The sequence below is a fragment of the Brienomyrus brachyistius genome, chromosome 24, assembly GCF_023856365.1.
Source record: "Brienomyrus brachyistius isolate T26 chromosome 24, BBRACH_0.4, whole genome shotgun sequence".
Taxonomy (NCBI): domain Eukaryota; kingdom Metazoa; phylum Chordata; class Actinopteri; order Osteoglossiformes; family Mormyridae; genus Brienomyrus; species Brienomyrus brachyistius.
The window spans coordinates 8,115,227-8,130,996 of NC_064556.1; the positions used below are offsets into that span (position 1 = coordinate 8,115,227).

The 15,770-nt window shown below is 45.5% G+C and overlaps 1 protein-coding gene and 1 non-coding gene across 3 annotated transcripts in view; one reads left to right on the forward strand and one right to left on the reverse strand.

Moving 5' to 3' along the window:
• The window catches only part of LOC125720161 (interferon-induced protein 44-like), a 518,912-nt gene that overhangs the window by 357,078 nt on the left and 146,064 nt on the right, over window positions 1-15,770 (reverse strand). The window lies entirely within an intron of this gene.
• trnal-uaa (transfer RNA leucine (anticodon UAA)) lies at window positions 10,735-10,817 on the forward strand. Its single transcript has one exon. It is a non-coding gene; the product is annotated as a tRNA-Leu (tRNA).

A 15,770-nucleotide genomic window follows, 5' to 3' on the forward strand; every position in this document is an offset into this window, starting at 1 on the left:
TGGATGGGTTGAGAGGAGGTACAGTACATGGAACGATTGTAGAATTTAGGGTATATTTTTGTTATTTAGTTAATGTGTTATTCTAAAATAAGCATAAAACACACTATGAAACATTTTACTCAAAGTGCTTTAAGGGGTAACTTTACAAAAGTTTAGTCAAGAGGCAACATGCCACTCTGTCTTTGAAAATGAGCAGGGCATAGCCACTGATGATTCAAACAAGGAATAAAACAGTTTAACAGTAACTGTTATTTTGTTATTTAAAGAAGGTGGACATTGTTATTTAATTACATTTAATAGTATCGAGTAAGCTACATTTAGAATTAAGCATCAAATACGCATTAAAAAACTTTGGTAGAATAATGTCTAGTTGTCCTGATGGAAACGCCCTGCTGAGAGGGGGAAATCCCACCACACGCTTCATTAAGTGAGCGAGTGGCGAGCACAAAATACAGACATATCTGAAAGCTTCAAACAGACACAGGCATCTTTGACGATCAACTTTCAACGCAATGATGGAAATGCTAAACTGGAGGTATGCTAAATCTTTTACCGTATGTTGCAATTATTTTGACCATGCGTTTTCTATGCTCTCAAGCCCGAATAAGATCTGACAAATACATCAATCACAATCTGCTGATTGATTGAAAAGTAGTGTGGGTAGATCATATGGCATTAAAAAATAGAGGATGGATGACGCGTTCAACCGCACCAGATGCTGCAAAATTCTAGCTAGCTACCAAGTCGCCAAGTTAGCCTCCAATTTATTTCTACTAAACTTAACGGTATAAAAATGAATGGGGGAACTGGACCAAGTACAAAGCCAAAAACCTACCACTTCCATACGGAATGGAAGGACTTTTTTTTCACAGTGTCATATTCAAAGTGCATTTGCCTCATCTGTCAGTCTACCATTGCTATTCCGAAGAAGTGAAATGTGGAGCAGGTATTTTCGGACTTTCATAAAAACATTGCTAAAATGACGCTTCCGGAACAATCTGCTCTATTTTCTGACCCGACTAGATGGAGCTCTCTCTTCAAGAATGGGCTCAAAGCGTGCCTGAAAAAGGACACCGAAAGCACCGTGTGGGCTCAAAAAATATCGCGAATGGTTCATGAGTCATGAGTCATTTGCCTGTTACTAACAGTATTTCACATGTCAGGAGTCTAAGACAGAAGATGAACAGGTTATTTTAATCACTGCTGAAAAACCCTGCTGTATTCATTATTTCTTAATTCTCTGTGCATTCTCTTGTTACTGTCAGAATTTCTCATGAACTACTATACTACTATACTGTACTACTATAGACCTTCCTTTTGGATTTCCTTTATTGAAAGGGTTGCTTTGGACTCAGCTGCTCTCCCAGTGAGTCGCAATTTTGTTTTCATGGTTTTGCCTGTTGTTTGCCTACCTGCTGTATTCATTCATTTCATTTTCGCCCTCCACCCCTTCCGGGGTATGGGCTGCCAAAGGTAGATCTCCAGAGGTTTCTGTCCTGGGCCATTCTTTCTAGTTGACTCCAGGTGTAGCCCATCCTTGTCATTTCTGCCTCGAGGTCTCGTCTCCAGGTGTTTCTTGGACAGCCTCTCTTCCGCTTGCCTTGGGGGTTCCATCTGAGAGCCTGTCTGGTGATGTTGGTTTGTGGTTTGCGGAGGGTATGCCCTATCCATTCCCATCTTCTCTTCCAGATTTCTGCTTCTACTGAAGGTTGGTAGGTCATTTCCCATAGGTTGGTGCTACTGATGGTGTCTGGCCAGCGGATGTGGAGAATCTTTCTGAGACAGGTGTTGATGAACGTCTGGATTCTTCGGATGTTGGTTTTGGTTGTCCTCCAGGTTTCGGCCCCATACAACAATACTGACTTCACATTGGAATTGAACAGACGGATCTTGGTGGTCAAGGTCAGTTCTCTGGAAGCCCAGATGTTCTTGAGCTGGATGAAGGCGGCTCTTGCTTTGCCGATCCTTGCCTTGATGTCTGTATCTGTTCCACCCTGCTGGTCGATGATGCTGCCCAGGTAGGTGAAGGACTGTACCTCCTCCAGGGAACTTCCATTCACGGTGACTGGGTTGTTGCTGTTGGAGTTGGTCTTAAGAATCTTGGTCTTCTCCGTGTGGATGTTGAGTCCAACCTGTGATGATGTGGTTGCCAGCACATTGATCTTCTCTTGCATCTGCTGCTGACTGTGGGAGAGAAGAGCGAGATCGTCTGCAAAGTCTAGGTCTTCCAATTGGCTCCACAAGGTCTACTGGATTCCATTTCTGCATTCACTGGTGGATGTCTTCATGATCCAGTCGATAGCGATGAGGAAGAGGAACGGGGATAACAAGCACCCCTGTCGGACTCCTGTCTTCACTTGGAAGCTGTTGGTGAGCTGCCCTCCGTGGATCACTCTGCAGATTGTTCCCTCGTATGAGCTCTTGATCAGGTTGACCACCTTGGCTGGGATGCCGTAGTGCCGGAGGAGCTTCCAGAGAGTCTCTCGATCCACACTGACGAACGCCTTCTCATAGTCGACAAAGTTGATGTACAATGGTGTGTTCCACTCCAAGCACTGCTCTACTATGATGCGCAGCGATGCGATTTGGTCTGTGCATGATCGGTTCTGTCGGAAACCTGCTTACTCGTCTCGTAGTTTTGGGTCGACGATGTCCTTCATCCGCTCTAGGAGGATCCGGTTGAAGACCTTGCCTGGCACTGACAGGAGTGTGATGCCTCTGTAGTTGTTACAGTTACTGAGGTCCCCTTTTTTTGGAAGCTTGACTAGGTAACCCTCCTTCCAGTCAGTCGGTATCTCTTCCTTTTCCCAAATCTTCTCGAAAAGGGGGTACAGCATCTCGACCGAAGCTTCCAGGTCGGCCTTCAGGGCTTCTGCTGGTATGTCATCAGGTCCTACTGCCTTCCCGTTCTTCATCAGAATGATGGCCTTCCTGATCTCTTCCCTTGTTGGCCTGCTGCAGTTGATGGGGAGATCTTCGGTGGCTGGGTTGATGTTTGGGGGGTTTGATGGTACTGGTCTGTTCAGAAGCTCCTCAAAATGTGCAGACCATCTATTCATCTGCTGTTCTAATCCTGTGATGGCCTTTCCCTCCTTGTCTTTGTCTTGTGTCATACAGTTGTTTCATGTTTCCATTATACACTGCCTGTTCCGCTTCAGCTGCCAGTCCATATATGTAGTCTTTCTTGTCCTTCCTAATGCTCTTCTTTACTGCTCTATGGGCTTCCGCGTATTCCTTTTGGGCCTTGGCTTTGGATGTCCTAGTCCTACTGTTGTTGACTGCCATTTTGTTCTGTTTTCTCTCTTCTATTTTTCCTACAGTCCCTGCTGTGATCCACTCTTTGTGATTAGGTTTCTTCATTCCAACCACTTCGTGACAGGCTGTCCTTAGTGTTTCTTTAACTGCCTCCCAACTGCCCTGCACACTATTTCCTTCCTCTTCCTTGTGCAGGTCTTGTAGTACCTCAAACTTGTTCTTCAACTGAAGTCCAAACTCTTCCCTGACATTGGAGACCTTTAGACAGCTGACATCGTACTTTACTCTACACTGTGTTGTTTCCTTCCAGTTCTTCAACTTCAGCTGTATGCTGGCTACTACTAGGTGATAGTCGGAAGCCACATCTGCTCCTCTTCTAACTTTAACGTCCTGAAGGGATCTTCGAAACTTCTTGCCAATGCAGATGTGGTCAATCTGGTTTTCTGTCAAACTGTCCGGTGATACCCAAGTGCTTTTGTGGATCCGCTTGTGAGGAAAGATGCTGCCTCCAATAACCAGGTTGTTGAGCGCACACAGTTCCGCAAATCTCTTTCCATTATCGTTCATCACTCCCAACCCGTTCTTGGTTGATCATTTGAATGCAGACAGTGTTAGGAATTTATGATCATGGGGGAAGCCAGGGAGAGAATGGGGGTTCCAGTTGGCACCACTAGGGTGATAAGGATAAGATAAGGTGATAAGAATTTCATTACAATGATCATAAAAGTCTCCACCCTGTCCTGTCTCGTCCCCGTCTCAGGATCCTCACACTCCAGGGGGTCACTCTTTATATGTAAATTCACTCACAACACCTTGGTGGGGAGGGCTTTTTGGGGTATAAAGGGGGGTGAAGAACTGTCTTCAATTCGTATCTGAGCTGCCTTTCAGTACCCGGTGTGTCTCTCTACACTGTATTACATTGTATTATTTTTACTGTTCAATAAACCATCATTTTGCTGAAACTGCGGAGACTCTGCAAGTGGATTCCCTACACCGTGGATCCCCATGACTTGTTCATATCCTGTGTTGTCAGGTCCAATCTTGGCGTTGAAATCCCCCATAAGGACGCTGAAGTCTCTGGCTCGAAATGTCCCTATGATTTTCTGCAGTCTGTTGTAGAACTGGTCTTTGTCTTCTTCATCAGAGTCGTTGGTTGGGGCATAACCCTGGATGATGTTGAGTTTAATCTTCTTGTGTTTTGTTCTGAAGGATGCTGTAATGATTCTGGGGCCGTGCACCTCCGATCCAATCAGTGCCCTCTGTGCTTGCTTGGACAACATGAAGCCTACTCCCTGTGTATGGGGTGCGTTACTCTCTTCATGTCCGGAGTACAGCAACAGTTCTCCTGTCCTTAGTTTTTTCTGTCCGACTTGTGTCCATCTGGTTTCACAGATGCCCAGCATGATCAGGTTGTTCTTTCTCATCTCGGCGGTTACCTGTGCCGTCTTGCCTGTCTCGTACATGGTCCTGACATTCCATGTGCCGATGAGCGTTCTCCTGGTCAAAAGAAGGGTGGTCAACTTGGTGGCTTCCTTTCGGTTTTCACCATCTAGCGTCATGCATCTCTGAGTTGTCAGAGATCCTTCATCTTCCAGGAAGTTAGTCTCTGTTTGTCTTTTTAACGTTTCTGTAGCGGTTGGGTTTTCACGGGGTGGGGTTGCTAGCCCCACGCCCAACCCTCCTCCTTTTTCATCCGGGCTTGGGACCGGCAATGGCGGAGTTACCTGCTGTATTGCATTATGCTATTTGTTCAATAAAACCCCCGTTTTCATGGCTGTGTTTGTGCTGACAAGTAGTCACAGAGAAAGCAAAGTCAATTTGTGATGCAAAACGCAATCACCGGGGACATGTTTGGTCTTTTAATTATATCTAAATTTTATTGAGCATTTGGCGTATGGACAAGGAGGGGAAATCATATTGCGATGATTATCGTTATCGTTTTGTCGTCCAGACCTACTTGGCATGTTGTAGGTAAATAAATTTGATTGTTTTTGAACATTATGTCTAATGTTTTTTCAAAATTGTCTTTGTTATTAAGTATTATATTATAAAGGAGTTTTCTCAGTACTGTAAAATTAAATACAGTAGTCTCTTTGATAATTAAATGTTACTCTCAAAGAGTTAGTACTGTGTTCAGAATTGCGTGTTCAGGCAAAGACAAGGGCTGTATAGATATTCTTATTTTCTGCATCATTTTAAACATTTTGTTGGTTACCTTTTAGTTTTTTTTTAATTTTCACTTTCACTCTAAAATGTCACACAGTATAATCGATTTATATAAAGTTATGTTAATACATTTGAATATTATAGCTTGTTTTGCATCAATAGATAGATAGATATATAGAGAGAGATAGCTACACAATCGGATGCCCTACATGCCATCTCTCCTTCATTCAATTTCACAAAAAATATCTACTGGCTTCACAAGTAATTACTGGCCTGGTATAAGCTGGTCCCTGAGCATAGCTGTATCACACAAAGGAGTTTGGCTCTAATCCTTGTTGTTTTCAGTAAAATCTTTCATGGAAACATGAGGGTGAAATCTTGTAATTATGCATGAATCTGAGTAACAGAGAAGTATAAATATCACAATCAATTAAAAATATTCAACCAACCAGTTGAGTATAAAGAGTCACAGTCACAGATTACTCAACCAGTTGGTTGAAATAACATCCTGGTTTGGACTTTTATTTTCCGGGCCTGAAATGTCCACCTCTGAATAAAAGCTGCTATCAATACACATTGTTACGTGCCGTAAGGTTTGGGGAGGGATTGTCCTGCAGATCCTGATCGTTGCCCAGCTGCCTTCAACTCCGCCTCCCGGACCTGGCCACGCCCCGAGCTTCGACGCTACTTCCGCATTTATGATTTAAAAAGTCGTGGCGGGAGAGTAGCGGGAGCTCTGCTCTTGGTTGGTTTTTGTTGTTGGCTTGCTTGCATTCTTTTGGATTACTCGTGTATGACAGTTTTGGTTTTCTGGTTTTTGTCTCTTTCCTTGCCCTTCTGTACCTTTGCCTTCGGTTTTGACTGCTTTCTGGTTGTGATCTCTTGCCTTCCTCCTGACTCCTCTCTTGCCTCGCCCCTCGGATACTGTGCTTCGGCTTTGGTGTTCTGTATGTTCATGTCTGTTAAATGTGTAAGGAGTGACTGCCCATTTGTTTATGCGTGTGGTTTACTGTACTGTTTGGTAAGGGAGTCAGAGTTAGGTTTGTCAGTTTGTTTTCCCGTTTTCTTTTCGTTTAGAATTAGCTTAGTTTTGGATGTGTTCGGTAGTGCTGTTTTGTTTATTGTTTTGGCTGTGTCACTCCCGAAGTCTGTTACCCTATTGTTTGTGAAAGTCTTTGTGAATAAATATAAAAAAATACAAAAAAAGATCCCTTTGTTTCCCGTGTTCCCTTTTCCCATACCCTGGTTGTCTCGTTTTCCCCTCTCCTTTCCCTTTACTTTTCTGATGGTCCTCAACCCTAGACTTAGGATCGTAACAACATATAATACTCTCATAATTCAAAACCAGCTAACATGAGGTTAAATAGTTAACGTACCAGCTGTTGTGCCTGTACACTTTGACGATGTGAGACGTAAAAGGAATGTTGATCTTGTACCACAAACATGGGTTCTGTCTGCAGCATCTTATTATTTAAACGGATGTGCCAACCTAACAAAAATCTAAGCATGTGCATTAAATTCAATAAAGTTTTGCGTTCATCACATCTTGCATGGTCCTCCATCTTTGTTGTCTTTACTTCTGAAACAGTGCCCCTCCCACAGCAGCACACACACACTGACCTCATCATTCTACCCTTTTGGCACTCAAATGAGTGTGAATGCAAGACAGCTTTTTGAGCTCCAGCATCAGCACCGGCTCCGGCAAGGGCTCGGTGTGAAAGCAATTAGCGATCCCCCAACCCAAGCTCCCGATTAGAGGTGCTTGCCTTACTTGCGAATGGGAACAAAAAAAATTTACGCGGTTTTTCCAGATTGCAAGGAGTCTGCTCTGTGATATGGATGTGCCAGCTGGGGCCATTCTGAAAGGCGTAATGTGAAAAACGTTTTCCTCTCCATTGACTCCCGTTATAGCGTGGCTTAATGTACCGAAATAGCTATCAATAGTCACCAAATTTCTCTCAGACATATCTGGTCATAAACACTAATACCTGGCAAAAAAATCAAAACCAAAATGCTAGGAAGCTTTTTCACATTAAGTGTTTTATAATGTCTCGCAATAGAGTGCGTCAAATAAGTTGAGAGAGAGATGCAATACCGCTTTTGTCAAAATGACAGGTCGGGTCAAAGGTCACGTTCAAAAGTTCAGTGGGCGGAGCTTATGTTGTAGTGGGTTGAGCTTGGTTGTGTAACTGACGCAATAGCATGTGGATTTAATTATTTATTTAAATATTTTTTTTTTGTCTTCTTCCCCGGGGGTTGGTTGTGTAACTGATGCAATGGTATTTGGATTTAATTATTTATTTATTATTTTAAATGATTGTGGCTTAGGGGGCATGGGTTGGTTGTGTTAGTGATGCAATGGTATTTGGATTTAATTATTTATTATTTTAAATGCTTATTTTAAATGTTTATTATTTTAAAATGATATTGAGGAGAGTGCTTATGAGTGTGTATTATTTTAAAAATGATATTGATGAGAGTGCTTATGAGCGTGTGTTACTTGAATAAGTTATTATTATTATTATTTTGTGGGGCGCGGGCGGGAGTGAGCGGGGCTGGGTTACCTGATGGAGCGCGAGCGTACAGTGTGCGGTAGCGTGGTAAGGTCCCCGGGCTTCGGAGAATCAGCAAAGGACTTATTCACATACTGGTGCGGTAGCGCGGAAAGGTCCGCACGGCTTTGGATAATCCTCGGAGAGAGCGATGCGGGAGAGCTGAGAGGCGTGCTGCTGCGCGAGTCTGAGAGAAACTGTGAGAGACTGTGGGATAAAATGGTAAAGTTGGAGCAAAGAATGAGAGGAGGAGGTGCAGGGTCTATCGTCCAATAAAAACGCTCGGCGCTAGTTTTGACCGTGTGTTTTTTCCTCACGCAAGCGTTTGTATCACATCGGCGTATGGCGCCAATTTGTAAAGGTCATAAGTCGAGACATACATCGAGTCTGTCAATTTGTCCGCCAGTAAATTCTGCAGGGCCGTGCCACCTGGCCATCGAGGCGCCCCCCTACCCGGCCACGCGGGCCATACATCGAGTCTGACACTTCTGTCCTCCAGTAAATTCTGTTTAAAGTTTTGTTTTCACATACGTCCCAAATTACAGATAATTTTCTTACACAGGCACGAGTAGCATCATCAAGGCCGTACCACCTGGTCATACATCAAGTCTGACAATTTGCCCGCCAGTAAATTCTGTTTATAGTTTTGTTTGTCATACATGACCGTGCAGATATGGGGTGACAGAGACAATTTTTTTCTTTTCCTCCTCCTAGAGGCATCATCTTCATCCGTACCACGCCCCCACGAGCAGGCCGTGTAGAATATAGGGAGCTTCGCGCTGCAGGGCCAACTCTATCTTTTCAAAAAATACAGACATGTCTGGGACTTCCGAAATGAAAGATTCAACCTCACCTTCTAAGACTCAACAGGAGCAGGAGGCCATTATGCAGCCTCCGGGGGCTCCCAGGAAGATTCATACGGCACGTAGACGGGTACCTATGATGCGACCGTCGGAAGACCCGAGGGCTATCTGGGAGCTGCCCAACGGGAATAAACTGGTCTGCCTCTTTGACAACGTTGCGGAGGAACTGCGCGTCTTTCAGGTCACCGGAGACGGCCCAGACCCCCCGAAAGACGACCCGTATCTGGTGACTTTTTCCGAAACGGAATGGGGAAACTTGAAGACTGTCGTTACCCCGATGATGGAGGAGAGCACCGACCCCGACCTTGAGGTCGAGACTGGAAGAATGGAGATGCACTATAGAGATGCTCGTAAACAGCGTACCACCATTATGAAGTGGGACGCGACCGGGGAGCTGGACAAGAGAATGGTGAATATATGGCAGTGGCCTAAATGCGACTGTTTTGGCCTGAGAATACCGTTTGTGATTTGGATGCAGATGATTCAAGAAAAGTCTGGTTACTACCAAGCGATGTTTAAGGAGAGTCGGGGGCGTAAGCAGATGCAAGAGATGACAAAACCTACGCCGTAAGGACCCCCCTCACCCCCTCACCCGCCGTCGCTATATAAAGTGGACTCTGTTACAACCCCTTTTCACAAACATCATGGCAGCAGCAGCAGCAGCAGCAAATTATAGCGACGGTGAAAGCGGGGACAATGAGGCTCCAGCAGCAACCCTGACCTCTGATCCCGGGGAGCTCCTTCCAACTCCCCCATCATCACCGGCCTCTGATCCTGGAGAGGACCCTCCGACGCCTGAGATCTGCACGCTTCTCTCCAGACCGGCTCTCTGCCGTGGGATGCTGGCTTGTATTAAGGCTATGATAGTGGGCCTTTTAACCTCAGTCATCAGGAAGCATCAGCAGAAAAACTGCTTCGGCTGCGAGGTGGATCACCCCAGTCAAAGACAACACCCTTGTCTGTTTCCTCCAGGCAGAAATTACTTTTACATACACTTTGACTCTGTGTTGCGTGACCTCTGGACCGATCGGCTGACACCCGCCTTGACCCACGTTCTATCGACCCTGGGCATCCGAGCGGCCGCCGGCAGGTTGGAGGGGGCAGTGGAAGCTATCCTGTACGATCTGCGTGAGGCCCGCAACGGCATGGTGGAAATCACTCGACTGGAACAAGATCTGTTTGAACAGAACCCAGCGTTTAAGCAGATCCTGGAAGAAGAATTTCTGACTCGTTGGGAGGCCCGAGACTAAAACAAAAAGCATCTTGTGATGGGGAACGGTATCAGCAGACCCTTACGGCGGTTTATGTTAAATGTTTTTTTAGAAAAAGTTAGTCCACTATTGTTGCGTGCTATTGATAAAAGCGATTGTCGGGATGATTATGCTTGTTGCTGCTTTCATAGAGTGTTATTTGAGATTTCTCAAGTCGGAGAAAATTATCAGCGGGGGATGGATTTACTTACTCAACTGATGTCAGAGGGAGAAAGACATTCCCCCGAAAGTCTCATACGCGCTTGTCTATCTTGTATTCCTGACAATGAATTTGACTGTAATCACATTTTTGTATTTTACGCTTTAATAGTAGATGTAGTCACCTTTAAATTTCATGATAAGCAGCCTATCGATGTTAATCAGATGCTTTCTACTCTACATACATGTATCGTTGAAAAAGCCACTATATCCACTTTACTGCATGTGACATCGCTAATCTACCTCAACAACTGTCACGGCTGTAACTAAATGTATACCTGCATTTTGAAAATGTAACCTTCACAAATTGTATACCAGCTTTTTTAAAATATATATATATATCTTTCACTAATTGCAAAAATAAAAAAAAATTAAAACTTGAATACCGTTGTAATAGTCTTAACAGGTAAATAACAGGTAAAAATGCTGAGCAGGGTGGCCGAGTGGTTAAGGCGTTGGACTTAAGATCCAATGGACGTATGTCCGCGTGGGTTCGATCCCCACCCCACCTAAACTCTTTTGTAAAATAATAATAATTAAAAAACAAACTACACAATATGGGTTAAATGTAGAAAAAACACACAAAAATTTCACTGATGTTCACTCAGTCTCTTAACAACCCCCATCCACAGTCAGCTATAAAACGCCGCACCCCGCTCTCCCCCCACTCAGTGTGTGAAAAGCATGTCTGTTGCCAAGACTACAGCTCGCGTCTTGAGCAGTTCGTACTATGACCCCAGCCAACCGGGGTTATACGGAGGTGTCTCCAGACTGCAGAGAGCCGTGCAGCAAGATACGGGGAAAAAAGTGGCTGCTGATGACATCAGAGACTGGCTGTCTATGCAAGACAGTTATACTTTACATAAACCGGTTAAAAAGAATTTCCCCAGGAACAGAGTGTTTGTTCCGAGAGCCATGTATCAGTGGCAGGCCGATTTATGCGACATGCAAGGGCTGGCCACGTACAACGACGGGTTAAAATACCTCCTTACGGTGATTGATGTTTTTTCTAAAAAAGCCTATGCTCGCGCGTTAAGAAACAAGACTGGGGCGGCTGTAACCCAGGCCTTTGATTCTATTTTAACCGAGGGGGGCGTCCCCCTCAAGCTACAGACGGATGCCGGTAAGGAGTTTTTAAATGGGACTTTTCAGAAACTTTTAAAAACTCATAAAATCACCCATTTCACTACGGCTAGTGAACTTAAAGCTTCCATCGTAGAGAGATTTAATCGAACGTTAAAAGAGAGGATGTACAGGTACTTTACGGCTAAAAACACCCGGCGATATGTGGACGTGTTGGACGATCTAATAAAGGGGTACAACCAGTCATTTCACAGCGCTATTAAAATGAAACCTGCTGAGGTCAGGCCCGATAATGCTCATCTAGTATTTGATAATCTATACGGTCCCCTGAAGAAAAAAAGCACACGGCCACGTTTTAAGTTTAACATAGGGGACACTGTGAGAGTCTCCAAGCACAGTCAGATATTTGACAAAAAGTACGAGCAGACATTTACGGACGAGTACTTTGTCATATGCGAACGTGTACCCAGATCCCCACCGGTGTATAAATTGAGGGACGTGAGCGGTGAAATACTCGAGGGAACATTCTATGAAGCGGAGCTGCAGAAAGTCAAAATATCTCCGAGACGCGCGTTCAAGGTCGAGAAGGTTATAGGCTCAAAGACCGACAGAAAGGGGAAAAAGTGGATTTTAGTACATTGGCAGGGTTGGCCCTCGAGGTTCGATTCGTGGATACCGCGGTCGGACTTGATACAGGTTTAATTTTTTAAAAAAGAGAAAAAAAAGAAAAAAAAAGAAAATGGACGCCCGCCCCTCTTTTTACCTCACGCTACCGTCAAACTCTTGTCTCTCCATCTTCCCCGATAACCAGAGTTCGGATTACACCGTGATGCTCTCGCGACCTATAGAGCTACGGGGGCCTTACGAAGTAGCTCTGGCTGAAATCATGTATTGTTACACGTGGCGAAATGTTACACACCCGGAAAATACTTTTGAATTGCGGGATACGGAGGCGGAGGCAAAGAGAGAGGCCGATCCTTTAGTGGACCTACCTTACCTTTTTCCTCGGAAAATTAAAGTGGGCTATTATGAATCTCTGAAACAGATTGTGACAGAAATCAACGCTACGTTAAAAAAATTAGGTACCGAAGTTTCCTTCTCATACAGCGAGATTACACGAAGGGTTAATATGACGGGAAACCATAAATACAAGATCCAATTTAAACCTACTCTGGCCTACATGCTGGGCTTTGAGCCGGGTCAGTGGTATAACCTAGGAGGAGGTAGCGGGTCGACCTCACCCTACCCGGGCGACATTCACGCGGGATTCTACAATATGTACGTCTACTGTAACATCGTGGAACCGCAGCACGTGGGGGAATTTGTAGTCCCGCTCCTCAGAACCGTTAAAATAGACGGTGCGTTCGGCGACGTAGTCACTTTGCCGTTCCACAAGCTGCAGTACGTACCGGTGAACAAGCAGAGCCTACAGAATTTGCATATCGAGATAAAGAACGATCAGAATACTCTGATTAATTTCTCCTACGGAAAAACGATCGTCAAACTGCACTTTCGGCCCGTTTAAAAAACAAAACAAGAGAAAGCGCAGGTGTTGGGGGGGGAGCATGGCGTACCACAATCCACAGAGATTTATTACGTATTACACCAGTCAGGCGGGACATGGGCTCCCCGGTTTTGCGGGGAGCCCCGTGATGTACGGGCGTGGGTTGGGGTCCATGCTCAGTAGGGCTTTTAGATTCGTTTTACCCTTTCTTAAGCGTGGGGTCGATATAGCGAAACCTCATTTGAAATCGGCGGTCAAAGGAATAGGATCGGATCTAGTCAGCTCTGTAGTCAGCGGCCGTTTTACAAACACAGGTGACCCCAAGCAGGAAGGGTCGGGTCTGCTGTTCCTCTCTCGGAGGGGGAGTAGAAAGAGAGCCCAAGCACCTCTAGCCCTGCTGCAAGGTCATAAAAAAAAAAAGAAAAAAAAATCTGGCAGAGGCGTCAGGATTCCCAAGTCTCCATCCGCCAAGAGAAACAGGAAACCCCCCGGGGACATATTTTAAGAGAGAGAAAACGCAGCGTAAACAAGAATGGCTCTAGCTCACCGGCTCTCGGCTGAATGTACCAAATCTGAATTGGACCTGTTTGCGGCCCCTATGACGCAATTATCCATAGATCAGACCAATTATGTAGAAATCAACCCATTAAATTCCATTACCGATCAGGATGTTTTGGATTTCCTAATACCGGGGTCGGGCAATTTCTATGTGGACCTCAACTCTACACTGCTATATCTAAGGCTCAAGATCGTTAGGGCCGATGGAGCCCCCCTGGTTGACGCCGACCCCTGCGGTATTATACAGTACCCGCTAAACGGCATATTCTCCCAGCTGGATGTGAGTCTGAACGACGTCCTGATCAGTTCTTCGTCGGCCACGCACCCCTATAGGTCAGTCATAGAGACCCTGCTCAATTTTTCTACGGATACGCTAGAGAGTCAGTTTTCGGTAGGGCTCTGGTACAAAGACGTCGGGGGCGACTTGGATAGCGTGGACGTCTCAGCGCAGGGCCCCAACGTGGGGTTACAGAAGCGAGCCGCCTTCTGTAGAAACTCTCAGGAGTTTTCTCTGATGGGTCCTATACACGCCGATATTTTTTTCAGCGAACGAATGCTGTTAAACAACGTGGATATACGCTTAAAGTTTGTAAAGGCTAAAAGCGACTTTAGTCTCATGTGTAGAAATGACACCGATTACGAGCTGAAAATACTGAGGGCCAGCCTGTTTGTGAAAAAAGTGGAGGTCTCCCCGGCGGTGTCACTGGGTCACTCGGCCGCTCTCATGAAAGCAAACGCCCTGTACCCTATAAGCAGGGTAGTCGTTAAAAATTATACGCTGCCCGCACAATCGCGGGTTTGCCCGCAGGACAACCTCTTCCTGGGCAACTTACCGCGCTACATCGTTTTGGGGATCGTGGACCACGCCGCGTTCGTGGGCACGCGAAACAGAAACCCGTTCAGGTTTCAGCATTGTGACCTGGAATTTCTGAGCCTCTCAGTCAACGGGCGACACATACCCAGCAAACCGTTCCAGCCCGATTTTAGAGCGAGGCAGTCGGTCAGAGAGTTTTACAACCTTTTCCTGGCTACAAACAGGCATTTAAAGGATTCGCCCTTATGCATCAACCGCGAGGATTTTGAAAACGGATACTCGCTATTTGCTCTCAATCTCTCCCGAGACGACGAGCTGGACGGCGGTGCCCTGTCACCCGCCATCAGCGGCACGTGCCGTCTGGATTTAAGGTTCAGAGCCCCACTACCTCGAACCATGAGTCTCATCGTCTACGCCTGCTTCGACAGCGTGATTGAAATAAACGCCAAGAGACAGGTTTTGGTGGACTTTTAATCATCATCATCATGAACACTCACCAGCTGGAATGCGTTTTACGGCCCCTGCTGGGGGATGCTTTTGGAGGCGTGTGGCCTAGCGATTTATTACCCACCCGCATAGAGACCAGGCCCGCTTTTCTGGTCGCAAACACGCATGACCAGAATAGAGAGGGTGAACACTGGATCGGGATAATTTTGGAGCCCCAAGAGGGTAAAGCCTCCTTCTTTGATTCTTACGGTTATCCCCCCGATTCCCCTTACTACCCAAAGAGTTTTATGAGCTTCTTGGGGAGGCACGCTACCGAAATAAGGTATAATACGCGTCAAGTTCAACATGACTTTTCTTCCACGTGCGGGGCCCACGTCGCCTTTTTCCTCTACCGGCGCTTCAAGGGACTTTCATTTCAAGAGACTATGATGTTGTACTCTGACGACTTGAGGAAAAACGACGCTCTAGTATCCGAGTTTATCAAGAAATATCACAAGTGTATTAGCCGTGTTAATGCTGATAAACTTTCAAAGCCGCAAAATGTATGTTCGTTAAAACTATTTAAAGATTGTTATGCTTGTTAGATTCATGTTGGGGAAAAAATAAAAACGTGACACCCTTTATTCAATAAATTTTACATTTTATTAACCGACGCGTTACAGGCGTTTTAATTCTTTTTCACACACGTATATAAAACACTTAATCGTTGTAATCTATCCACGGAGCATAAGGAGTACCCTTTAAAGGCCATAAACGATATTCTGGGGAGGAATCGCGCGGTGTGTGAGGGGTTCCCTCAAGCGGTGGTGGTGAGTCGTCAACAATACGTTTTCTACGTCTCCCGAGGTTCTGTTTCACAGGAGGGGAGGAGGGTGGCGGGGGACCCCTTCCGCCGTAATCTTTAAGATGACTTAGGGCTTTCCTGGCTTGGATGTTACCCACGCTCGTGAGGGGGATGTTTAATTCTGATATCACGTTTAAAAAGGGTTCCCAGCCTTTAGGATATCCGCCGGCGTGGGATTTAGGCTGCGATAAAGTTTTCATCAAATCTAAAATATG